Source organism: Myotis myotis, unplaced genomic scaffold, assembly GCF_014108235.1.
Source record: "Myotis myotis isolate mMyoMyo1 unplaced genomic scaffold, mMyoMyo1.p scaffold_m19_p_9, whole genome shotgun sequence".
NCBI lineage: Eukaryota > Metazoa > Chordata > Mammalia > Chiroptera > Vespertilionidae > Myotis > Myotis myotis.
In genome coordinates, this window is record NW_023416401.1 from 68439453 (window position 1) to 68465888 (window position 26436).

General features: G+C 40.8%; 1 protein-coding gene across 4 annotated transcripts in view; it reads left to right on the plus strand.

The window, feature by feature from the left end:
• The first annotated feature begins 7287 nt into the window (after window positions 1-7287).
• The window catches only part of PLCB4 (phospholipase C beta 4), a 382360-nt gene continuing 363211 nt past the window's right edge, over window positions 7288-26436 (plus strand). For 2 of the 4 annotated variants that reach the window (XM_036322572.1, XM_036322576.1), the window contains exon 1: window positions 7288-7551. The gene's annotated coding sequence lies outside the window, so the exon portion shown is untranslated. Of the gene's footprint in view, window positions 7552-7688; window positions 7824-26436 lie in introns of those variants that run through there. The other 2 variants (XM_036322574.1, XM_036322575.1) reach the window with 1 other exon arrangement.

Consider the following 26436-nt stretch of genomic DNA (forward strand, 5'->3'; position numbering starts at 1 on the left):
ATTTTGTGCAAGTTAATAAAAAGGTACCCTTTCTTTGGGGCAGATACAGTCCAGTGCCAGGCAGAAGGCTTGGCAAGGGGCACATCTCAGCCACCACTTGCCCCACAGCTGGGCGTCCCTGTGCACTGGACAACCAGTGGTAGCTCTGCCTACGTGCTAGACAGGACTCTACCTAGTATCAGAAGCTCATATGGTGCCAGAAGCTCAGCTTTCTCATTGATTAAATGCTAGCACATTTGCCAGCTCTTTTTATGAAGTCTAGAAAAGGAAATCGCGTGGAGGAAACACCTATACAACACAAATAGAAAACAAGTGTTTGACTAAGAGGTAAATTCTAGGTTTTATAGAGTTCTTTTGTTATTTAATTAATCTTGTCTTCTTTGTTCTGTGACTACATTTTGTTGAACTGATGTGCCTACAATGTCTGAAATGGAAGTGGGGGTCCCAGCATGTCGTTTGAGACTTAGATGTTTATCAATTAGTTAGAGTGATTGGATCACATGATTCCCCAAATCACTTCTTGGTGGAGAATTGTAAAAATCCATTATTTTTACCTTGGCCAGGCAGAAATGACTAAAAAGGGAGGATCAAAGAAATTTATTTTCTGTGTGTGTGGGGGAAGAATCTGGGCTTTCTGGGACACAAAGGAACAGTACATTTGACTGAATTGTACTTGTGTTGTGATTCCAACCCCATGGAGTCAGTGAAGGAAAGAAAAGAACATTGAATGTGCAATTGATATTTATATTGTAAGTTAATGTACTTCTCTAATCTTGTTATGGCATAACAGAGATGGTAGGAGCGAGTCGTTGTATTTACAAAACGGATTTGTTCACATTTAAAAAATGGAGAGAAACATAAAACCATGCAATTAGCCAGCACTTTAGCAGCCTCATGAAGTAGTGTGTATAGTTTCCATATGCTCTCATTTCATTTTATGCAATCTTGTCACAAACATCAGGTAAGTAGGAACAGGGCACTCATTTGTAAATCATACCCCGTAGGTTAAGTGCTGACATCCAGCGTCGAGGCTTTCTAATTGAAACCTAACAGCACTTATTCCTCACACTTCAAGGAAATGATTACAAATGTTTCGGCATCAGAAAAAAAAACAAAAACGTAATTTTCCTTTGACTTATTTGAGAAAAATCCTTTATATTTCATCCAGAAATATGATATAATTTTAGTTGTGCTTTTTTTGCATAAAACACTTAGCAATTCATTTTACTATGACACAGAATAGCCTTAATATTCACAGGACAACCCATTAGCATAAGTATTGAGTACTTAGTATATTATATTGAACTCATAATAGGGAATAAACAGAGAAGTGGTATGAGTATGGGACCGGTTTTCAAAGACCATCAATAGACTGGACAAACAGAATAGGATATTCATACATTGATAGACTATACAACAATACAAAGAATAAACTAAAGGTACATGCTACAACATGATTGAATCTCACAGAGATAATGATGGAGAAAAGAAGCCAGACACAAAACAACACATTCTGCATGATTTCATTTATATGAAGTTCAAAAACAGAGAAATCACTTCTATGGTGTTTGAATAGTGATTATCAGTCATGGTGGTGGTGGTGGTGGTGTGTGTGAGGGGTAGTAATTGGGAAGGAAGATAAAGGAGTTTTTGTGGTTTGCTGAAAATGTGTTATATCTTGATCCAGGGTGGTGATCAGATAGGTTTTTATATAAGTGAAAATTTCTCACTTAAGATTTTCATCCTTTATGGTATGCATGTTATACCTCAACTACCACCACCACCACCACCACCACCACCATCATCATCATCACCATCACCATCATCATTACAGCATATTTGAATCTCTGCAGTCTAATCACATCCTATAAGCTTGGCTCACACACAGAAAATTCTATTCCTAGACCAAGTTGTTTGAAATGATGCTAAACTCTTTTCTCTATTTTCTTTCTATTCTCCTTTTACACTCCAATCCACAATTGATTTAACAAAAGTTTAATGTTGTGTATGTGTGTGTGCGTGGTGTGTTTTGATTGCCATTGTATGTCACATAAACTCAATCCTTGGGCAATTTTCTGCATTATCATTTTCTTCGGTTCTCATGGCCTCTGACATGTTTTAATGCCTCAGCAGGGCACACAGTGAAACAAGACAAAGGTTAGGGAGGAGATACCCTGGGGCCAAGACAGCCCTTGTCAGGCTGGTCCATGCACTGCCCACTCTTCAAAGATGTGTGTCCCTAATTGAGGCAAACTGTACAAATGGGCCAGTGGTGATCTTTTCATTTACAAAGGACAGCACGTTAAGAGCGAGGTAGAGGCTGTGATTAATGCATCACTTCAATTCAGAACAAGAGATGCACTGCTCTTTCTCTACAAAGAATACAACGTGATCTTTTTGCCAATACAGTTGTGACTATTTACTAAAGGTTCTCATCGTTGCTACCCTCCCTTCATATAAAGCAACAATAACAATTAAGACATTATAAAAACCAAATAAGGAACTGTGTGCATTGATGGTTGGCTTTGGCCTTTGCTGTGGTGAATGTTAATTCCCAGGACAAGATGCTGCCCCGGAATTGATAACTAGAGCCGGTGGCTGAGCACAGAGAGGGGTTCAGGGATACACAGTGGGGAAAGCCTCCATACTTGGATCTAGGTATCCTCCTCATGGCAGAAACAACTCCATTCACCTGCCTCCTTCCCTACCAATCCTTTAGCCTTGCTGGGTTGGGCAATTTTCTCTGTGCTTCCAGTGGACACCGTGGAAGGTTGCTGGACTTAACTTGCTTGTGGGTGGCCAGCCTGACGTGGGAACTCCAGTAATAAGATGCCCTGGGCTGGACCACCATGTAGAGAGCCATGTACTTGGAATAAAAGGAGCAGAGGTGAGGGATGTGAGTTCCAGACTAACCCTCCCAGTGCCCCACTTACATCATCAATGGCAGAGAGCTGGCACTGGGACACCTGCTGCAGTGTTGGTGGTGTCTTGGCCAGAGATGCAGATACAGTGAACTGAGAGATGACAAGGATGGTCACAGGTCAAGTGTAGAGACACTGGTCTTTTCCTTCTTCCTGCCCAACATGCTGGGGGAACAAGTACTTGAAAAGCAGGGGGCAGGAGAGAAATTCTTTAAGTGCCACAATCTGAGCCACCAGCCTTCCTCTTCAAGTGGCAAGGGATCCAGCTGGAGCCTGCGATGAGGACAGCGAGAAGATGAAATTTAAATTGAGCTTGAAGTTAAAGATTTAACATAGTCTGAGTTTTAATATTGAATATTATAAAGTAGGCCAAGTGAAATGACTGCTATATCTTATTAATATTTTTGTACTCTTGCCCCTACAGGCATTCTATTTTTTTACATTTATTTTTTTATTATAGTTGACACACAATATTATATTAGTTTCAGGTATCAAACATAGTGATTAGACACTCATATACCTTACCAAATAATCACCCTGGTAAGTCTAATATCCATCTGATATCATAGTTATTACAATATTATCGACTATATTCCCTATGCTGTATTTTATATCTCTGGGGCTGTTTTTTAGAACTGGCAATTTGTACTTCTTAATCCTTTTCATCTTTTTCACCCATGCCCCCAACTCTCCTCCCATCGGTTGAGCATCTATTTGTTCTCTGTATTTATGAGATTGTTTCTGTTTTGTTTGTTCATTTATTTTGTTTTTTTAGATTCCCCATATTTACAAAATCATGTGGTATTTGTCTTTCTTTGACTTATTTCACTTAGCGTAATACCTTCTAGGTCCACCCACATTGTTGCAAATGAAAATATATTTTTTTATGGCTGAGTAGTAGTCCATTATATGTATATACCATATCTTCTTCATCCACTTGTCTATCAATGGACAACCTAGGTTGCTTCCCTATTGTAACTAATGCTGCAGTGAATATGTGGGTGCATGCATTTTTTGAAATTAGTGTTTTGTATTCCTTTGGATAAATACTCAGAAGTGTAATTGGTGGGTCATATAGTAGTTCTATTTTTAATATTTTGAGGAACCTCCATACTTAGTAGTTTCACTAGTTTACATTCCCACCAACAATGTACCAGGGTTCCCTTTTCTCCACATTCTTGCCAACACTTGTTGTTTGCTGATTTATTGAAGATAGCCATTCTGACAGGCGTGAGGTGCTATCTCATTGTAGTTTTAATTTCCATTTCTCTAATCATTAGTGATGTGGAGCATCTTTTCATGTTGGCTGGCTGTATATCCTACCGGCATTCTCAATTCGAGCTTTCTGAACCATCGATCAGATCAGCCCCCCACTCGGCTCAACATCTCATCTCCCAGTGGGCTCATGTCACACTTCGACAAAAGCTCAATGTCCTTTAGGTGGTCTTACATGGTCTGGCTGCTCTGGAATCCAAATTCCACCCACTCTCTGCCTTTCTCTGCCACTCTGGCCTCTGTTTGTTTCTTGAACATGCCAAGTACATTCTTGTCATGGCTTTTACTGTTCCCTCTGCTGGAAACACTTCCCCACATATTCATGTATTCGCCTCTCTCTCTCTATCAGGAATCCACTCAGATGTTGCACCTCGGGAAGGCTTTCGCTTTCCCTTGTACCACAGTTCTTAACATTAATCTACGTTACGTACTTTTAATATGCTATTCATCGTCTGTCTCCTCTGATAGTATCCAAGCTTTGTGGAGGCAATGATTTGCCTCTGGTGTTTACCTCAGTATCCTTGACAAAGAATAGTGCCTGGAAGGTTCCAAACTGTCTGTCAAATGATTGCCTAAGATGTCATTAAAGGGAGGGAAATGGAACTTTAGCAGAATCTAATTGAAATTCGCATTTTGAAAAAAATTGAACTCTTTAATGTTTATACCCCGCTGAGTTGAGATTCCTTAATAAATTCAGTATTAGATTGAAGGCCCAACAAGAACAGCAAAAGAGTGCTGTGACTTGGCTCACCAATTTGCAAAATTAAAGCTAGGCTATATCTACAGGAATTTGAGTGAACTCTAGGCCAGGAGGGCTTGTTTTATACAAGTGTTAGATTGGAGGGGGCAACCCACCTTGCTATTCCTCTCATAAAAAAGTGAAGTTTATTATTTTTTCATGCTTTGAATCTGAACGTGGCCATGTAGCTGTCTTTGGCCAATAGGACATTAGCAAAAGGAGCTATGAAATGCTACTTTCAATTGGGGCTTGGCTTCCCTCGCTGCTGGGAACCGGGAGCACACCGTATGAAGAAGCCATGCGGAGAGAACACCCTGTCATCCTGACTTTAGGGATGAGGCTCCAAGCCCCACGTGTCTGCCACTGCATGAGTGGGCCCAGCAGAAAAAAGCAGAACTGCTCCGCTGTATCGGTCCAAATCGCCGATTCACAGAATTGTGAGCTAACGCATAGTTGTTGTTTTAGGCCAGTAGGTTTCGGCGTGGTTTTTATACAGCAAAGGCTAGCTCATCTGTCTATGGGGCTGGGAGAGCACAGGAAAATACCCCGGAAGTCCTGCAGAGCTGGGTGTGAAACTAGCTACACTGCTTCCTGGCGGTGTGACCTGGGGCAAATCGCTTAGCCTTTGGAAACTATGGTCGCCTTGCATATCCAATAGAAAACAGGCCTACAACGCTGCCCTACACTCCTGCTACTGCAAGTCTGATCTGACAACCGGCAACCTTGGCATGACATGGGAGCTTAGAAATGCCGAATCTGGATCTCAAGTCTCACCTCAGACCTGCTGAACCAAAATGTGCACTTTAACAAGATAAAATGCAGATTTGCATGCACATAATGGTTTGAGAAGAGCTGCCATAACAGCCTGGAGTCATCACTCAACATCATCACATCTTGCAGGCTCCCCCCGCCCCCCCCCCCCCCCCCCCCCCCCCCCCCCCCCGTGAACAGCGAGGAGCCACCAGCCTTTCCCCGAGATCTTTCTTTCCTTCCCAGCCTGGCAGGGGAACTTGGTTTAGGGCTATTTTTCTTGGCTTGCTCACAGCAGACAGGCTCAGCCACTTAGGAACTTCATTTCAGGGCTCAGCTAAAATTGCAGCTTTTAGCTGGGGAGTTGTCATCGGGCTGACCTCAGCCCCCTTTTGGTGAAGACTGTCCTGTTGGTAAACTTTTGATCCCCTCCTTTGCCTTGCCTGGAAAAGTCCAGGATGTGAGTCTTTTGCATTTACAATTGTCTCTGTACCTTTGGAACCTGGACTGTTGTTGGCGCACACATTGCCCATCCATTCCCCACATGCAGGAGTGGCCAGACTCATTCTTTCCTCCTGGGCAGCTGGACCTGCTCAGGCGGCTGAGCATGCCCAGTGCAGCTGCGAGCATGGCCCCAGTCCCCAATGCGCAGGTGCCACGTCTCCGGGTTTTGGTGGCCGCCAGCCGGGAGGAGGAGGCGGAGTGGCTGGGAGGGGAGCAGGGATCCCTCCCGGGAATCCGGCAGCCACACGTTGGGTGGGTCCACACAAAGCGGGTGACGCTAGACCCAACACTATTTGGGTCTGAATATCAGGGCGATTCGGAGTCACCTGGGGGCAGCTGTAGGGCAGGGGGGGACCCAAGAACTGGCTAGACTAGAGCAGCGCCCGAGCATCCAGGGACCAAAATGTGTGTGTGTTGGGGGGCGTTATGCTCTGAGGTTGCACTTGAGGGAAGACTTTTTGGAACCACTTCATCTCTCTGTAGCTCAATTTAAGCCTCGAGGGAGGGAGAGAGAGAGAGAGAGAGAGAGAGAGAGAGAGAGAGAGAGAGAGAGAGAGAGAGAGAGAGAACAGTAGTACTAGTGTTTTGGAAGACTGTTTTAAGGATTACAAGAATAAAAAGCGTTTAGAACAGTGCCGATGTAAGCGCTTTATTTATCAACAACATAAAGAAACACTTCCCCTACCCCCACGAGTGGTTTTGGGATACCAGTTTCGCCACTCCTGACACCCCTCCACTCTTTACTCCCACCCCCACCCCATGGCCCACTGGAGGCTGTGGGTCTCCCGAGGAGAGGGTGCCACTTGCCACAAGGTTCTGTGTCCCGCGACACCTATACCTACTCGACTCCGGGCAGGGGCCCGTGCTGCGAAGCTGGGTCCGCGGGGGCTGCCGGGGAGACCCCAGAGGAGCGGGCAGCTGGGCGGCTTCCCCAGGCGCCCCACCCACCATCTCCCAACTCTCCCCGCTACCCGTCCCTGGAGGCTGGCCGGGGCCTCCAGGCTGCTCCCCCGGGCCCGCCCGGCGCCCCCTCGCAGCCCGCGGGCTCGCGGCGGCCCGGCGGCCAGCCCGGCCCCTGCCCACCCCCAGCCCAGCCCGGGCGCGCCGCACTGGGCATGCTCCGTAGCCTGGGCAGGTTGGGTCTGCGAGGCGACTGCTCGGGCTCCGGAGCCGGGAGGCGAGAACAAGGAGGGAGACTCGGGGGCTGAGGAGGCGGGTGCGGCGGGCACCGGCGGGCGGAGGGGCCGGGAGCCAGGGAAGCGCCCAGCCCGGCGGGCAGGCGGGCAGGCGGGCAGAGAGAGCCGGCGCTGCCCGCCCTCGGCTTCGCCGAGGAGCCCGCCGAGACCCCCGCCCGACGCGGAGGTGAGGACCGCGCGCCTCGGAGGCGGGGAGACGGGGAGGCGGGGAGGCTGGAGGAGGGGCGGGGGCCGGCGGGAGGGCGGGGCCGGGAGAGCCGGGAGGGGGCTTGGCGGCCGCTCCTTCGGGGGGAGGGGGCGGTGGCGCCGGGAGCGGTAAGTGAGCCGCACCGCCAAGATCGCGGAGACACACGCGCGCACCCTCGCGCGCGCACACTCGGGGGCTCCAGGCGGCGGCGGCGGCCGCATCCCCGGCAGCAGCTCCAGGCGAAGTGACAGGTAGGAGAAGGCATTTCGGGTCCCGCCGGAGGATGCGCCCGCCCGGGCCCGCCGGGCTGCTTGGGTCCCGGCGGATGCGTCCCGGTCGCGCGCGCGCACCCGGATGCCCTGGCCGGGAGTCTGTGCAGGTGCAGGGTGCCAGGCGTCCGGTGCGCGCGGGGGCCCGGGGTTCCCCGATGACACCCCCTGCCCCCGTAATCCTCGCCTTCTGGGTTCCCCCAGACTCTGTCCAGACGTTCACCGCTTCTGACTAGAAATAGCCCAGCCCGACGTGTATATGATTATTTTGGTTGGAAATAGTTGGCACCGTGCAACGCATGTAATTGTATACGCGTGTGGATCTTCTTACCTCTTCTGGGAAAATAATAGATGCCTGACCAGTTCCACTTAAAACAACACCGCCAGGCCAGCCCACGTTGGGGGGAGTGTTTGACATACCAGTGATGGAGAATAAAGGTGGTCTTATTTTCAGAATTTTAAAGTTGCCTTTTCCTTACCTAATTACTCTATCTATGTAGTACAGTACTTCTGACTGTAGACTTCGTAGGCGTCTACAAAGAAGTATGGAAATATGGAATTCGCCAGTTTCTAAGTACTTTATCTAGAATCAAGAAAACTAGAATTTTTAAAGAAAAATGCAAATGCCCATTATATTTCCATAAATATGCATGTATTTAAGAGATGGCCCTCAATAAAAAACAACAAAACAAAAAAACAACACCCTCTTGCTATTGTTCTCAAGTAAGTGTTTGAAATTTAGTTTTGGCTGAAACGTTTATTTTTCACCATAAATGTGATACATGGAAGTCTATACATTATGTGGAGATAGCCACTAGTAAATCTGTATGGTTGGCAATGTCACTCAAACATAGGTAGCTGTATAATGTTAAATTAGAACTGAGTTTCCCCTTTAAAGAAAAATCAGTTTCCTCGAGTAAACAGGACCAAGAAAAGCAACTGGTGACTTTACCAGGGTATCTTCCAGGAGATCAAGAAAGTGTCTAGGGAATTGTGTTCTTCAGAAAGAAAAATTGTGCGTGTATGTGTGTGTGTGTATAAAATTTTAACTTTATCTTTTTAGTTTTTTCAGAACTGTTGGATTAAAAAATATGTGTTTTAATTGAGAACCTAAATTATGAACTCTTCAAACTTCACTGGCCTCAGTTATAGAATCATGCAAAAGAATAAAAAATCTAGCTGGGCAGGGGCTGTGCTTTAATCTCCATTATCCCGGTTATGTAATCTAGAATGCCGTGTTTTTCATAGGACGGTCTTACATAGTTTTTCAGCTGGCGTTTTAATCCAGTATGTCATCTTTCTTTTGAACTGTAGAAGTTTAATAAATGATTGCCATCTTGGGAGAACACCTGTTTTCATAAAAATCTACTTTTTAAATGGAATAGCATTTTTTAAATTGTCATGTTTAGGTACCTGAGACTTTTGCTGCCCAAATGAGTAACCCTTTGCATGTAATATATTATCACACATCTAAAGGTACCCTGTATTAGATTAGCGATTACCCTTACCTCCAACTATATTATTGCTCAGCCATCCGCAAGTAGTTTTGATTTCGCTTTGATGATATCATTACCCAGCTCTGAATTAATCACTGGTGAAAATGCTATTCTACAAGTGACTGTCAAAACAGAATTTCTAGGACTCCATTTGATCACTGGGTACACATTTATAACTGTCGGGATAATGCTGCCTTTATTTTACAAATGCACACCCACACAGAAGAGCTTTGTTCTGAAACACTCTTTTCTAAGTTTTATATTTGTATGCCTGAAAATGGGAGTGATGTGACACTACTTGAATGCCCTGGAATCTTGAGGTTTTTTTTTTTTTTTGTTTGTTTTTTTTTTCTTGTCTTATGAGGTAGTGAAATATGGAAGTTTAAAAGTATTAAGGGTTACTGGAAAGGTTTTGCAGAAATGGGTTTTTAAACGTCTGAATCATCTCTTTGGTCTGTTTCATCCCCAGGCAGAGACCTAGGCAGTACCCGTAGCGCCGATATTCTGTCTTTCCCAAGAACATATCCAACTGTTTTTAGATTAATGTATACTGCTGATTTTGGCAACAGGGAGCAGTTATATTCGGCAATCCAAACGATCATGGTACTTTCCTAGGATACCGCTGAATCCATTTGGGGGTTTGATTTATTAAGAATTGAAATGATGACTAAGTACTTGCCTCATATTCACCCCTAACCCACCCTCTCTCCTCGTTACAGTTGAAGTGAAGTTAAGCTTCAGTGCTGCTCTGTTGTTTTCCTGGAACTGATCACATAGCTATGCTAACTTGTGAAAGGATGTGATTATAAGTGAACTTACTTCTTGATATTGTGTCTGCTGCATTTTCATCCTCAAACTTTCAGATGTAGCCTACAAACTCAAATATCAGAATTAAGGAATACCTTTTCTGGATTATTTAAAACCACATTAATAATTGGCTGCCAAGTTCATTTAATTTTTAAATGTTAAAATCTTAGGTTGAAAATAAATGTAATCATTTTGGATCACAGCCCTTAGGTAATAGAGTCCTGGGAAAGAAGATTATGTATTTCTCATGTTCTCCACAAATGCCTTTAATAGTGAACTCAAATATTTTGGGGAAAGCAAAAGCATTCTTGAAGCTTAACATTATTTAGCAGATTGTGACTAAATTATCTTCTTTGTGACACTTTTAAAGTCTGAAAGATCATGTTTATTCGCTCTGCAGACTCGGGTTTTTAACAAACTGTTAACCACAGTGAATCCTATAAAACCCAGAACTTTTGCGTTTGATATGCAAAACGAGGTCAAGGACTAATGGAGCCGCTTTAATGATCACAGTTGGTATTTCAAGTCCAGACTGAAGTTTCTAAAATAGTTGCTTTTCACTTCATAATGTGAACTTCATAATGTAGGCCTTATTAGTGGCTGTCAAAAAGATATCCACCTACATAGAGCTTTTTTTTTTTCATGGCTGTGAGTAGGCAGCAGGGACTTTCTGTGGTTTTGCCGTTGGTGTGCAAATGTTAACTGTGTTTGCGAGGACACTGCTTCATTCTCAGTACTATCCATCCTGCATTTCTACTTCCTTGTAATATCCAGGAAATATAATAACCTTGTGCAGGTCTTTCTTACATTCCTGAGTAGTTGTTTTTCTGTTTCATAGGTTTTCTTTTGATAAAGCCTCTCCCTTAAAGGAGAAATACTTCCTCAAGGTGTAGTATTATTTATCTAGTTATACATAGAATGATATAAAGGTTTTGCACATTCAGAGATTGTAGTTCTTTAACCAAATATAAAAATGAGTTTATTCCCCCCCCCCCCCCCCAGTGGAAGTAAATGCATTATTGATTAGGTGAGTGAGAAGTTTGCATTGTATTGGAAATAAGGCTGCTTTCAAAAAATCACCCTCAGGGTCACTTTTCTTCCCAAGGCCTATTTCACTTGGTTGAAACAAGCACCCCCAAATCCCATTTTCTAAAAGGCTGGCTGGAAGCGCGTGCCTTTGGATGCTTTTCACATGCTGAAGGTGGAGCCCAAGTTTATAAAGGAGATGAAAGCAGTGATGGATGCCCTATGGTCCCAACTGTAGCCAGGAGATCCTTATGTACAAGAGGATGAATGACCAGCGGAGTTTTTATTTTCTCTGCATGAACCCCATCTACTTTCTCTTTCCTTTTCTTTGTGGAATCAAAATAGTTGAAAGGGACATCAATCTGGAGAAGGTTTTTCACTGAACACCTCTCTTGCCTGCTACCTGTAAAACCTTCCAAGAGAAGGTCACCCATGTGACCTCAAGATAGTGTTATCTTATGCCCTTGATTGGGAGTCTCCTTCACAGCTCTTCTCCCATGATCCTTTGGTGTGCTGAGGACTGGGAAATTCCACCTCTAGCTACTGAGCCACCCATGGGCCAGGAATATCATCTCTTTAAGATACATTGCCCTTCTTAAAGTATTCTTTTCTCCTGAACAATTCAAGGGTGTTTTTGGCTCCCAGACACAAACGAAGAAGTGTCCTTAGAACAGGGGGAAGAAAAGAACTCAAAATAATTAATGTTAAGCAGCTCATCCAGAGGGAAGAGATCACAGACCAGCAGCTTGACATCTCATTCTTTCCCTCAGAACAGGAGTTCTTCACCTCAGGAGTTTGGCGGGTTCATGAATATAGCTGGCAAGTGAATTGCATCTTTATTTTCACTTACTTTCAGATAATAGGACAGGTATTAGAATTGCTGTTGATCTTGACATTTAATGGGTTCAAAAAGAAGCATATATATTTCTCTCCTGTCCAGTTTTAAAGATTATTTTGATACATCAGTATAATTGGCTTCCTTTGTACTTGATTTTATGCATTTAAAAATTAAGCTGACCAGAGTCCATAGGATTCACCAGATTGAAAGGAGGTTTGTAACCCACTTGAGGTAAAGGACAACTGCTCTAGACACACTTCCTCTTGGAGGCAGCTGGGTGGAAAAGTGGGGGATTGCTCTGTGGGCCTGCTGTGCAAGGCAGCTCAGCCATATCCCTACCCAGCAGTGCGATGTTGCTGAGAACTGCAGGTGTTGGAATCAGGCCAGACCTGAGCTTGAATCCTGACTATGTTGTGTATTCCCTGTGTAACTCTGGGCATCCACTACAAGATTCAGGTGCCCCAGCTGTAAAATGAGAATAACCCAATAGGGCAAAAAGTGCCTGGCCCTATGAATGATGCTGGGTATTGTGTTACTGCTGCTGTTGCTACAACTGCTATTAGTTCTTCTGCTAATACTACTCATATCACTGCTCACCCTCCCATTCTCCTCCTCCATGGGGACAAATGCCATATGAAGCAGGCTGAGTCAATGCCTATAAAACTTCTCATAAGGGACACTTGCTGTAGTCCAGTGATAGCGAACCTTTTGAGCTCGGCGTGTCAGCATTTTGAAAAACCCTAATTTAACTCTGGTGCCGTGTCACATACAGAAATTTTTTGATATTTGCAACCATAGTAAAACAAAGACTTATATTTTTGATATTTATTTTATATATTTAAATGCCATTTAACAAAGAAAAATCAACCCCCAAAAAATGGGTTCGCATGTCAGAGGTGACACGCGTGTCATAGGTTCGCCATCATTGCTCTAGTCCTTGGGCAATACAGAAGGTTCAGTCACCTTTTAGAGCCACTCTGAAGTGCCAGATCTTCTGGACTTGCCTGTCCCCGTGCAGAGGGACCTAACATTAACTCATCCCTGTCTCAAAATTCTGTGACTGTGGGGTTTTGAAATATAACTCAGTGGGCCAGATGCTATCCCCAGAGCATCTGTGTCTCCCAGATAGGCTTTTTCGAAAGGCCACCTTAAGCCATTCAGGCCTGGAAGGAGAGAGTCATCCACTAGAATAATTTGGGGATCTCTGATGTTTAGGAGGAGGCTTCATGGCTCTTGTGTTCCCTGGGCTTCAACGGGACACTCACATTCTCTGCTTTGTACAGTCATAGCACCAACAGTGACAAAACAACAGACAGCTGTTGAACACACCCTTTAATACTCCCAACAAAATGTTTTGGTGGTTAATAATGGTATCTCTATCTTACACTTGGGGAAACTGAGGCTTGGGAAAGTCAGGGAGTTAAAGTTAGGGAGAGGGTTCAAACCCAGGCAGATCGACCCCAGAACTCCAACTTGAAACCACTATACTATGTTACCCGCCACCCAAATACGTGATGCTGAAACGTTTGTTACAATAAAATGTTTTTGTGACCATTATTTAAAGTCACTGGGCTGAGATATGACTGAGATGCTTCTGGCAAGCCTGCTGTGAAAGGAATTGAAATAGGCCGTTGAGGATAAAGCCCCGAGTCCTCATCTAATTCTAGGTGCTTTTGTTGCTGCAGGTGCATGGGCCAGAAGTCTGAGCGAGGAAGGTTACTAAATGCTGCTCTGGGGGAGCCTAAGAAAGCCTTTGTTTTCTGGAGGGCCAGCTTTTACCTGATGAGATTCCTCACGGTACCGATCAGGGTGTAGCATACTCTGATTTCTTGAAGGGCCAGGTAAGCAACATGCAGCTGCCCAGGTATCAGAGAGCTCAGCGAGTGGTGGGGGCTGCTGTGGGCATGGGGCGCTCAGCCATGCCCCTTCCTAGGGAGTAGCTCCCTGCAGGTCTGCCAGGTTTCTGCCGGGTGGGCATGTGGCTCAGGGTTGCCACCCTCTCTACATTTGCAAGAGGCACATGATTTATTTATTGTCAGTGCGAGATCTTCTTTTAAAATGGTTAGAAATAATTAAAATAAAAACAAATGTGTCAGCCCATGGGGTGGCCGGCCAAACAAAAGACGGTTATGGAACGCCTTTGGCTCATGAGCTCCTATTTTGAACCCTTTGTCAACTATAAGTGCTTGAAACACTGTGTAATAGACAATGTCAGTGGTTTCATCTTTAAGTAAGCACGGTGTCTTCTTTGTTCATGCGATTTTCCTCTCCTATTTAATTTCTTACAAAGGTTGCTGTGGCCATTTATTTCCAGTGCACATAAGTTTCAGATGCTGCATTTCTGCCTGTTTGTCCCCTCCTTCATTTTTCTAAGATGTTAGCAGATATACAAAGTTGAGGGCGGGGGAGGGGGACAGAACTTGGCTTTCTCTTCTATTTTGTTGTGCCCATTTAAAATAGGAACACCTAAGCATGGAGAAATGGGGGACTTCATTTATGGGGACATGGAGGGTCTCTTGCCTGTGTCACTTATTTGAAGTCTAACCAGTCAGGGAATGTCCCCATTGCTATTTTGTAGTTGTTGTATTTGTCTTGGCCATGTAGAATGTAGATCTGTTTCTGCAGCTTAGAGTGTCAATGTGCAGTTACTTAACAGCAGGCTTTCCTTTGGCTCTTAAATAAGAGGTCCCATTGGATCAAGTAAGAGTGAAATTCCTTGCCAGATGGGGTTTGGATGGGTTTCTCTCACTGCACAAATCACCAAAGGCCCCTAGAATTTCTATTAATTTAAAATTTTAATTGCTTTACAAATTGATGTATGTGATACATTAATATGTTCAAGTTGAAATGATAATGCAAAAATGCAGAAGCAAAATGTAAAATGCTCTTTCCCACCTACACCCATTCCCAGATATAACCATTGGCAACAGCTTAGAGCGCCTCTTCCCTCTTCTTTTTCTATGCATTTACATATATAAGTATATATACACCCCTTATTATATAAACTGGATCCTACTGTATGCATTTTTCTGGAACTTGCTTTGTCTGCTTAAGTCTATGTTATAGAGATCTCATGTCAGTATACTACTTATCTTTTTCTTTCTAACATTACATAAAATTTGGTAGTATTGATGCACTGTACTTTATTCAACCATTCCCCTGTTTTCAGTGTTGCAAACTGAAAGATTGGAATTTTTTGCACATAGATCTTTGTTCATCTGCGTGAGAATTCCTTGTAGCTTAATACATAGAAATGGAACTCTTTGGTCAAAAGTATATGCACTTTTTACATTTTGAGAGAGCACTGCCAAATTGCCTTTAGAGAAGTTCCCCATGAAATTTCTATCTCATTGAACCTCAAATTATGAACATATCCTCCAGTTGAAGCATGCCCACATTGTTATATTGCTTCACTGATTTAGTCAGATTTCACTTATAAACAGTACACCAGGAAGTGACTTTAGAAATAGTCTTTCTCCTTCAAATTCTTTGAAAATACAGTACTTAATCAAAAAGAATTTACCAGTTAAAAGGCTAATTTAAAAACTGCTTAACAAAGAGAGATCTTGTAGAATCAAAGTTGGAAATCTGTATTCTAATCAATTTGGTCAGCTGTGAAAATGAAGGCCCTACACACCCGGGATATGTCACAAGTACCCTTGAATATATGGTTGAAGGACTGAGGCTTAGTCTGCACAGCCAGCAGAGGTTAATAATGACCTGGGAAACTCAAGTTAATTTCATTGCTAAAAATTCTATCCAGGTATATTTATAGCTTTTGACTTTCAAATACTTAATTATTTAAAATCTCTTTCACCTTCTACTTAGAGAATTAGCAGGTTCAGAGATAATGTTGTCTTATTGAGTTTTAATAGATACCTGAAGTTTATTTCCATGATATTTAGAAATGTTATACAGACAAAGGACTATATAAATTGGAAACTACACTGTATTTTCATTTAGAGAGATACAGAGGAAAATACAGAAAATCTAGGTCACTCACTTCCAACTATTTTCAGAAGTGACAACTTTAATAACTATAGTTGTTATCAATAAGATGAAATGAATTATTAGTTTATTTTTAGAACTTCACAACATCCCTTGAAAGACTTGGAATCATCTCTAGCAAATCTTGATATGGATAACTAGCAGGAAGTAAAATATTGTTTCTGTTTTCAAAGATTGATTTGCTTCTTTCATCTGTTTCTCCAGACATCCATTTTTAAGAAAAAATTTTGGTTTGGCAATGATATTTAGATTCTGATTGTATGCCTTCTGCATATTTATTTTTATAGCATACTGTGAATTGTGGAAATATGGTAGGATCCAGTCATATTTTCTTGGCATGGAAACCTTGCATATTCAGGAAAGTCTATACTAGGTTTTGCTCATGGAAGTGCTCTCGTGTTCTACTGTTTACAGATGACTGCCTTTGAAAATCTCTGAAAGCCACAGTGGAGGGCCCACCTGGTCACTCTAACCCTGTGTCATTCAGGTCTCTGCTGGGGAGCAGATGGCATGTGTTAACCAGGTCCTTTGAGAAGGACTTAATAAAGGGATCCTTTAGGAGGCGTGGACATGTGTACGGAACACAACTGGGATGAGTGCTGAGCAGGGACATAGCAGCCATGGGGAGGCAAGAAGGGCAGTCCCAGAGAGCTGTGTCCTTTTGTAGAGCAGAGGGGCACAACCTGTAATGGCTCTGCAGCGACACAACAGGGGAATAAGTAGGCCTACCTCCCTCGCCTCTTGTCCCCTAACCTCTGGCTGATAAGTTCCATTAGTTGAACCCAGACAAAAGCCAGAGGGCAAGGCAGAGGAGGAGGGATGGAGAAGGATGGTGAATAGATCTGGGGAGGCAAATGGCAGGATCTACCCAACTGCCATTCTGAAGGAGAGGTGTGCATGGATGAGAGGTCAATTCAGGGAGGAAAGCCTATGGTTTGGTTTTGTGGACAAAAAAGCAACAACCACACAAACAAACAACAAAAAAATCTGCAGTCACAAATGCTTATATTTAAATTGAAGTTGGGAATGTTCTATAATGCGACATGGCTGGTATCAGTAATATTTGTGGTGGATCTTAGAGTAACTGAATTTTTTTTTTTCAGGTTATTTGGAATGGATTGTGTTTCTTTGGAATTGCATAGAACACATAAATACTTTATGTATTTCTGGAAGAACTATAAGTGTAGGTTATAGACAGAAGGGATTAGTAAAGTCTGCAACAAGGAGTAGAGATACCCAAGATATCATGCCTTTGCTTTTAATATTTTATGAAAATATTTTATCTAAAATGTCAGGTACCTAGGGGGTGAGACTAGGAGGAAATTAAAGTTATTAACAGTAATTTTCATTCAAAGAAGTCAATTTAACTGAATCATTAGCATCACTGAGTAGGAACGAACAAGCTGTGTTTCCCCATTTGTTTAGCATGGCAGTAAGACTCTGAGATTTCAGGCTCATTTATTCTCTCTTTTTCTTCATCTTGTTGTTTGAAAAGGTGAAGACTGCTTTGTTTGGTTTGTATACTTGTCCTGAATGAACAAGCAATGAAACTTGATTAGAATCATAAACTCTTAGTGCTAAAAGTAATATCAGAGTTCATCTCTTCTTACCCTCAAATTTTATGGTGTTAAGAAACCAAGACCCTACCTATTATCAAACTGCTGCTGTGCAAATTCCCTGACTCAGTGGCTCTGGGGAAGTCATATCTCTTCTCCAATCTGAAGGAATTGCACTAGGTTAATTCATTTTTGCTGTTAACCTTAACAGCAAAAATTGTAAGAGCTTGCTTGTTCATTCTACATTCTATACAATTGTCATATGTTAGAAGCAGAGCTTCGTAACTTCTTGTCCACCACCCAGTCATTAAAATGGTATTTTTTGGAGGTCTCAACATTGTTCTTGACTTTCTCACTCTACAGTCTCTTTCTGCATGAGATGACTCATCCACTTCTATCATTTGTACAACCACCTATTTACTGTTGCTTCTATATTCCTGACCCTTTGTCCGAGCTCCAGTTCTAGCCAGTTGTCTGCTGGAGATCTTAATGTTCAAGTCCTATGGGTATGGTCAAATCATTGTGTCCAAAACAGAAGTCCTCAACTTTGCTCCAAATCTATGTCTCATCTTGGGTTCTAAATTTTCATGAAACAGGTCGCCAATCTATTGCATTTATCCATTAGTATCTTGCATTTCTGTCCACTCCTCTTCATTCCTGTTGCCTGACACTGTCCACGTTTATGTTCTCTGTGTTTCATGCCTTGATTGTTCCAGTACCCTTCAATCAGTTTCCCTATTGTGCTTCTTTCTCATTTATTCTAACATTCATGTATTCTGTTTGTTACTAAGTGAGTATAAGGTACTGTAATAGTGATCCAGTGAGGGCTCTTGCCCTCAGGGGTTTACAGAAGATATAGACAAATAAACAACTATTTTATAAGCTTATGTCTTTGCCCCTTTACTTCATTCTTTATACTCAGCTAAAGTAATTTGCAGAAAAGAAATCATATTATAGCATCACTTCTAAAATGCTTCAGGACTTAATTCAGTTCCCCTAATTTGCCAAATACAGCTGGACCTGTACAATGAAATTTTAATATCTTTATCTGCATCACCTACACCAGTGATAGCGAATCAGAGATGACAAGCGAACTCATTTTTTTGGTTGATTTTTCTTTGTTAAATGGCATTTAAATATATAAAATAAATATCAAAAATATAAGTCTTTGTTTTACTATGGTTGCAAATATCAAAAAATTTCTATATGTGACACGGCACCAGAGTTAAGTTAGGGTTTTTCAAAATGCTGACACGCCGAGCTCAAAAGGTTCGCCATCACTGACCTACACTAAGCTATATTACAATTCCAAGAACATAAAGTCTGTGGCCACAGTGCCTTTGCTGAGTTTGCACTCAATCTTCTTCAGCTGGCTGAGTCCTACAGGCCTTTACAGACTGCGCACAGCTGCCATCTTCTTCACAAAGCCTTCCTTGACTTCACCTCCAGATTGGGTTTCTCACCTTGGCCCTCCTGTAGGATTGGCAAATTTTAGCCACATATGACTTTCTTAGGGAAGGGATGAATCTGGTGCATATTAGAAACTAAATCAATGTGTCTTAAATGAATGAATAGTTAAATGCCATTATTGCAATTCTGCAGACTGGGCAAATTAGGAAAGCAATCTGATGAATAAGCAGAAGATGTGCCATGCTTAATAAATTGAAGCCATCTGCAGACTTATTACAGAGGAAAAAAGTATTCCATGATTATTTACACTGGTCACCAGGATGTAGCACAGTGATCAATTTGGAAAGATGATCAGTAATTTGAAAACTCTATATTCATTATTTTTGCTAACAGAAATTCTGATACTTTTTAGTATACTAGAACCAGAGGAGACGTTTTCCTAAAGATTAGTTTACCATTTATTCCTGGTGGGCACACTCCCATGCTGTTTTTTTCTCTTTATGAGTTCGATTTTACTCAAGGTATGCTTATTTTTCTTACGGTGTGTTAGCACTCTGATTCAGAGACATTTCCTTATTTCAAACATGGCTAGATCTATAGAGCAAAAAAGCATTTAATCAGATTATTTTATTAAGTGGGACTCTGGGTAACGTAAAAATGCTTTGTATTTATTTTCTTATAGCATTTCATTTTCAAAATGATGTGTGAATATGTCAGTGCCAAAGAGAGAAAGCAAGAGAATAATTAATTAATTGAAGGGATATATTTTGCTGAATATTGTTTTTAAGATCATCTTTTACTTCCTGAGGTAGGAGGGAGCATTTTATTCATGATGTCAGTTGAACCTGATGAAAATAGTGGTGTTGACAGTCTTCATTGTGCCGTCCTCCCCAAGCTTGGAGTGTCAGTCATGTTTAAGAGGTTCCTTCTTCACAATTGGCATCTTTTTTTATGTAGCAAATTTCTTTAACTTTGTGTTGAAAATGTGCTGGCTAAGTATGTTAATTATCAGAGATGTCATTATTCAAATTTGAATGGAGACAACATTTAAAATGATTATAGGTTAATTATTGTAGCTGATGAGAAAATACTTCACAATTGCATGTTAGAAATACAGTCAGAGAATATTTCCTTTTATTTAGTCTTTTTGGACCTTTGAGGTCCTCTGAGAGTCTTAAGTCCGGCCTCATTCTGTCCATTTTTCATTCCCTTTGAAAGAATTTCAAAGTAACTGGTTAAAGTTCCTCTCCCATCTGTCATAAGTAACATGCAGAGATTTCTTGTGCGCCTACCAGAGGGAAAGGAGGAAATTTAAAAGCGAGGATGATATGGGTATTGATACCTCTCCTGAAAGTGACTCTGCTTGAATCAGGCTGTCTGATCCATTCCGTCGCATGTTAAGTTTTGTTTTCTCAGCTTGAATTTATAAGCATGGCAGACCAACTGGTTTTACATTAAGATGGAGAACCAGGAGGAACCCACTTCTCCATTGAGAGCAGCCAGTGCCTTTTAAAAACCTAGAAGTGTTCCACGTTTTACCAAACCAAGGCTCTTCTAGCTTTGTTTTGGAGGTGCAGGCATACATCACCTGGAAGGCATACCTCACTTCTAAACAGGGTTTCTGGTCCAGAATATCTCAAGAGAAATTCCTTCCCGTTTCCTCCCAGACGTGAAAGCAGCCATTGCATTGCAGAAGGAATCTGATGCAAGGAAACAGTGCTGGTGAATCTGGGCTTCCAACCTTCAGGTAGTGACAAACCTTCAGAGAAGAAGTCTCTCCCTTTCTCCCTCTCTCCCTCTCTCCCCACCTATGTGAGTTACATCCCTCTTTGAGGAGTTGAAACACTTCACGTTAATGAGCTTAAATCATTTCCGTAATTATGAACTTGAATCACCATCTAATTTATAATTTGATAAGTAATGTGTACATTTTGAATTTCTCTGCTATCTATCTCAGTCCTGGAGTAAATCTGTTAAAATAAAAATGGTTTTGGTTATTTTTTCTTAACTTTTAACTTCTAACTTAACTTTTAAGCAGTTCAGGAAATATATTAATATGTTTTTAGGTAGTTAGTGATTTTTTTTCTCTGATATTCTTTTGTGTGGAATATAAATTCTGTGGACTTTCATTAAGTGCATTGTAGTATTTTGCTTGTTTTGGTGCTTTTTAAACAGGATGGTTCTATCTCCTAAAAGCACAAAGAAATTTGCTAGTTTAGATGTGATACTGTATATTTTGTTTAAAATACTCTACCCAGAACCTGATATAGTTACATCATAGAATTGTGGTCAAAGCAATGAGATGCCTCTATGTATTTGCATGGAATTTCAATGACCTCATGAATTCATTTGAATTTATTTGAATAAACTAAATTTAAGCCATTTGGTTCTTTTAAGCAATTATAACACACTCTCAGTTTTTAAATCAGATTTGTATAGTAGCTAACAAAGAATAGTTGCTTGAATGTGTCCTAAAATGAATATGTTAGATTGGGACACTAATCATATGATGTTATTTTTACTTTTTTTTTCATGGTTTTCTATATGCTCATTTGGATTTGTATGCATTCTGCGCTTTCTAAAATTGGTAGTTAAGCAGTGCGTTGTTTTAAACATTAATTGTCAAGTTTTGTCTTGCTCTTAAATTTCATGTGGTTATGTGAGGTGGACAGAAGACATCTATCTACCTTTCTGACACCCACTTTTCTGGGTTGAACATACATTGACCTTGACTATAACTTTTAATTTAGGAGACTTGACTAGACTCTGAAAACATAAAGCCCAGTGTGATTCTAAGTACCTATTCCTATAACATCCCAATAAAGTAATAAAAATAATCCAGAAAATGCCTGGCAGGCATGGCTCAGTGGTTGAGCGTCGATCTATGAACCAGGAGGCCATGCTTCGATTCCTGGTCAGGGCATATGCTCGGGTCGAGGGTTCGATCCCCAGTGTGGGGCATGCAGGAGGCAGCCGATCAATGATTCTTTCTCATCATTGATGTTTCTATCTTTCTCTCCCTCTCCCTTCCTCTCTGAAATCAATAAAAATTATATTTTTAAAAGCTCCAGAAAATTGTTAAGATATGTCAACATTTTATATAGGAATTTGGCTTTATATAGCACAAACTTACCCACAAGAAAGAGTTCACTTTCTGAAGAATCCTTAGGAAAACTGAAGGTTGGGCTTGCATTACCGAGGCTGTGACTCTTTGATTATTATAACCACAACATCTGGAGGAATGTGTCTTTTCCTTTGAACAAAATGATATGTTCATACTTTTTTTTGGAGGAATGTTATGAAAGGTGTCCATTGCATGACTCATTTGGAGAGTAAGAGGTGATATAAATTCAGTTATCATTGAAATTTTTTACCCTGTCTGCTTTACTCACTTAGAACAAATGAACATGCAAAGAGTTGGGCAGAGCTGACGTGTAAGAAGTGATCATCAGAAACTCATTTTATCTAGATTGAAAAGGACATGCTTTATGCCTGAGGATCCCACACAGGGAAAATACCTTTTAAAAGTTTTCTTACATGTCTTGGGAAGGAAACCAACATTTTTCAAGTGCCCAATAAAGGTCAGGCATCCCACTAGGTACTTTTTATTTGGGAAGTTTATGGTTTTGACCATGTAGGCTGGTAGTTTTGTGTTGAATGAGCTCAGATTTGAGGCACTGGTTGTATGAAAAAGGCTAAGTTTGGCGAAGACCTCGGGAAAGGGTGAGAGCAGGGTGGAGGGTGTCAATGGGGGAAACAAGGGAACATCTGTAATACTTTTAACAATAAAAATAAATTAAAAGAAAAAGGGATTTGGGAGAAGAGACTTGTAGCTGGAGATTCTCTTAGTTGACAAAGTGTCCTTGAGCAAGTCATCCGTCTCATTTTGCTTATTATCTCTTAAGTGAAGAGCTTAGGCTTGTATAATTCTTTCAGTTTTACACTTTTATCATCATGAAGTGTTCCTTTTTGTCTCTGGTAATACTTCTTGTGTTGAAGTCTATTTGTCTTATATTAATTCGGCTATTTTTTGCTTATTGTTTGCATGTGTTGTATAACTTTTTACTTTCTTCCAACCTATTTTTGTGTTTCTATTTAAAGTGTTTCTCTTTGTAGAGTGTGGGTAGTGTATTTTGCTTTTTAAAATTATTTTTTAAATTTTTATTTAAATCTTTATTGTTGAAAGTATTACATATGTCTCCCCTTTCCCCCATTGACCCCTTCTAGCCTGCCCCCACACCCAACCCCAAGCCTTCACCACCGTATTGTCTGTGTCCATGGGTTATGCATATATGCATAAAAATTCTTTGGTTAAAAAAACTATTATTATTATACCTTAAGTTTTAGCAGAAGTTAAAGTTTTAGCAGGTATATCAAATTATCATTTTGATTTGCTATATCTTCTCAGTTTTCTTTCTGATTTAACTGTACAAAAATAATCTTGTATGGGTTGGATACTTATTGGTGTAACTAGTTTGTTGGAAGAGTCACTTTTAGTAAGACACAACAGAAAATAGCTTGATTCTTCTCCCACTTTTGCTTTGGATGATATTTTTGGCAGATCCCATAGCTTTTGAGTCATTTTAAAGTACTGAAACAATCTAATTTTCAAATATTAGGAAAACTGGTACAGTATAAGTTAAACTTTAGTTTTCCTGTCCAGTTTATAGGTTCTCCTCTTTTCCATTCTCTGGCCTGACCCAAGGCTTGGTGATCAGTTCATTTCTAGTTTAACTCTTCTCTCTGCTCCTCCTCCTACCCAGCGTCTCTGGCCCCTCCAGAATCGGCAGGGGCAGAAAAGAGGTCAAGGCTGCTGTGCTCAGCTGGTGGGCATGTTTCATGGGCAGTTCTTTTTCATACACACCCTGATGAGTTCTTTGGTGATCCCATGCTGGGTCATTGACACCATGCCATTATTGGATGTATACAGTGCAGATCTTGGGTAACCACTCATGACCTTCAACTCCTATCCTTTGGTGGTATATCACCGGAGTGTCTCGGCTGTCCAGGCAGCCCACTTGGGTGGAGACCTTTCAGGATCACTACAACCTCACTGTCCTCCATGGTGTCCATTTGATCTCCAGGAAAACTCACATTAGCACCCTTAAACTGAAGTGTAGCCTATTTCCACGTTTACTGAGGCTCAGTTGCCTTGCTCTACTATTGCAGGCAGCATCCAACAGGCTTGAGGGTTCCAACCTTGCACACGCCCCACTGAGCAGGTTATGAGGTTCTGCAGGAGACTAGCAACTAGCCAGGGAATAGAATAACAGCCTCTCTGGTTACAGAGAGTCCCAAGGTATGAAGGGTTGTTTTAGGCAGTTGTTTTGAGCTGATAGGGAAGGAAAGGAAACCAGTCTTTTCTCCTGGGAATTCTCTTTGAAGAAGCGTCTTCTGCAATGCAAGTTCTGCTCATACATGGACTGCAGAGGTGACCTCTGGACGGGTTGGCCATGTGTAGCAAGTCCTGAGGTCATGTGAAAGAAACTCATCTCCTATTGTCTTTATCACTGAGACTTTAGCTGGAAAATCGAAACAATAACAGACTTCCCTTTCTACTTAAGAGAAACTTGCAATTATTGGCTCAATAGCACGATGCATAGTAAAGTGTTATACTTTCACCAACATTTATAACTTGTGAACTACCACACTGTAATCTCTCATCACAGTAACGAGAAATACTAAGTACAAAATACATGTTTAATGAATCAACTTATGGTGATTACATGATAGTGGTCTCTGGGGAAAGTAAGGATGACCAAATATAATAAGAGAATTGAGGTTTCTAATGTACAATACTCTTTACTTAATTTGGTTAAACAGTTGGTCACTTAAATGAAAAAAATGAAATGAAAGTTGGTCATGTTGGCAAAGGTGGATAAAACCCGAAACTGGGTTGATAGTCATCTCTGGTGGAAATCTCTAAAGAGTGCGTATCATATATAAATTTTATATATAATATGTGTATATATAAGTATATATGTATATGTGAATATGTTTATATGATGTACATATACACACATAAGTATACATTTATAGTCCTGATATAGCTGTCAGAGAAAGCAATGACATATGATGGAGTTACCTCAAACATATTTTAAGAGTTGGCAAAGAATAAATAGCACAGATAAAGGAGGATGGTTTGGAACAAGAAACATGAACTTTTCCTAACTTTTGGAGCAGATACAAATGAATATAAAATGTATGTATCAGTTTACTGGTTAGTTTATTTTAAAGTAGAAAATAACCTTAAAACATTTAATGATTTTGTATTAGAATCGATAGGTGATAGTATAAGAAGACATTTCAATGTTATAAATTTAATTTTGACTAAAGTTATTTATCAATAATTTTCAAAATATATTAACATGTATTACTTACTACACAATAGTGATTTATGTGAATAAAAAGGTGCTTATATCTCAGTAATGTCTAAGATTTAAAAAATAACTTTGGAGTTTATAAAAGTAATACATGATCATGCTAAAAATATTGGGGAATATCTGAAAAGCACAAAGAAAGCAGCAAAAGTACTGTTAGTCTAATCATAAATAGATAACATTACAGGCAAGAATGAAAAACACCAGATTGCTTTTTGTTTATTGTTACATTTATTTCTATGAGTTATAAAAAATTGTGTGTGTTTTTTTTTTCATGGCAGAACTTCCTTTGATCTATATTTAATCAGCTCCCTTATTTTTCTGTTAAAGACTAAGGAGAATTCCCTTTCATGGCTAGCCTTTTTATGTAGGAAGCTGTACCAAGATTGTGTCCAGTATAATCAGAAATCTGCTAAATATAACTTTATTTGTAGAGTAGATTTTTGTGTAATTTTTTTGAGCCTTAGTCAGTTGTTAAGAATTACTTTAAAATGCAGAAAGAGAAATAAGGAAAGTGAGCTATTGCATAAGAAAAGAGGTATTTAAACACTTAAGCCTGTTTTTAGTTCTAGCCCTGGAACTGCCTATGGCAGATAATTTCATGTAGACCTCAGTATTTTATTTTCTCAATGGGACAGTGTCTGTCTAATTGAGGAGTCAAATGCAAGGAGGAATGTAAATGTTTTTGGCCTGTTTTGGGGGGCATACTTTAAGTAAGGTACGCATTCATGAAGGAGTCCTAAGGTTAGAAAGCTTGGAGCTTTGAGCCATAGATTTAAAAGGAAAAGTTTTGTATAAAGTTCTACTTTAAGTATTATCAGGTACTGTCTTTGTAAAACTATCTTTATTCTGTTTCTTTCATTTTGAAGCCATCTTTTAAAATCATTAGCCTTAGGTGAAGAGCGAACACTTTGAAAAATAACTTTAGAGAAGAATAACTGTGAGTGCTATGGTGTGATATAATTGAGAATACTATTTTTCTCCTGTATAATGGGAAAGTATTGAAATGGGTTAGTTAAAAATAATAAAAAAATAAAAAAGTATATGTTTATTTTCTTAGAGATAATTCAGCCA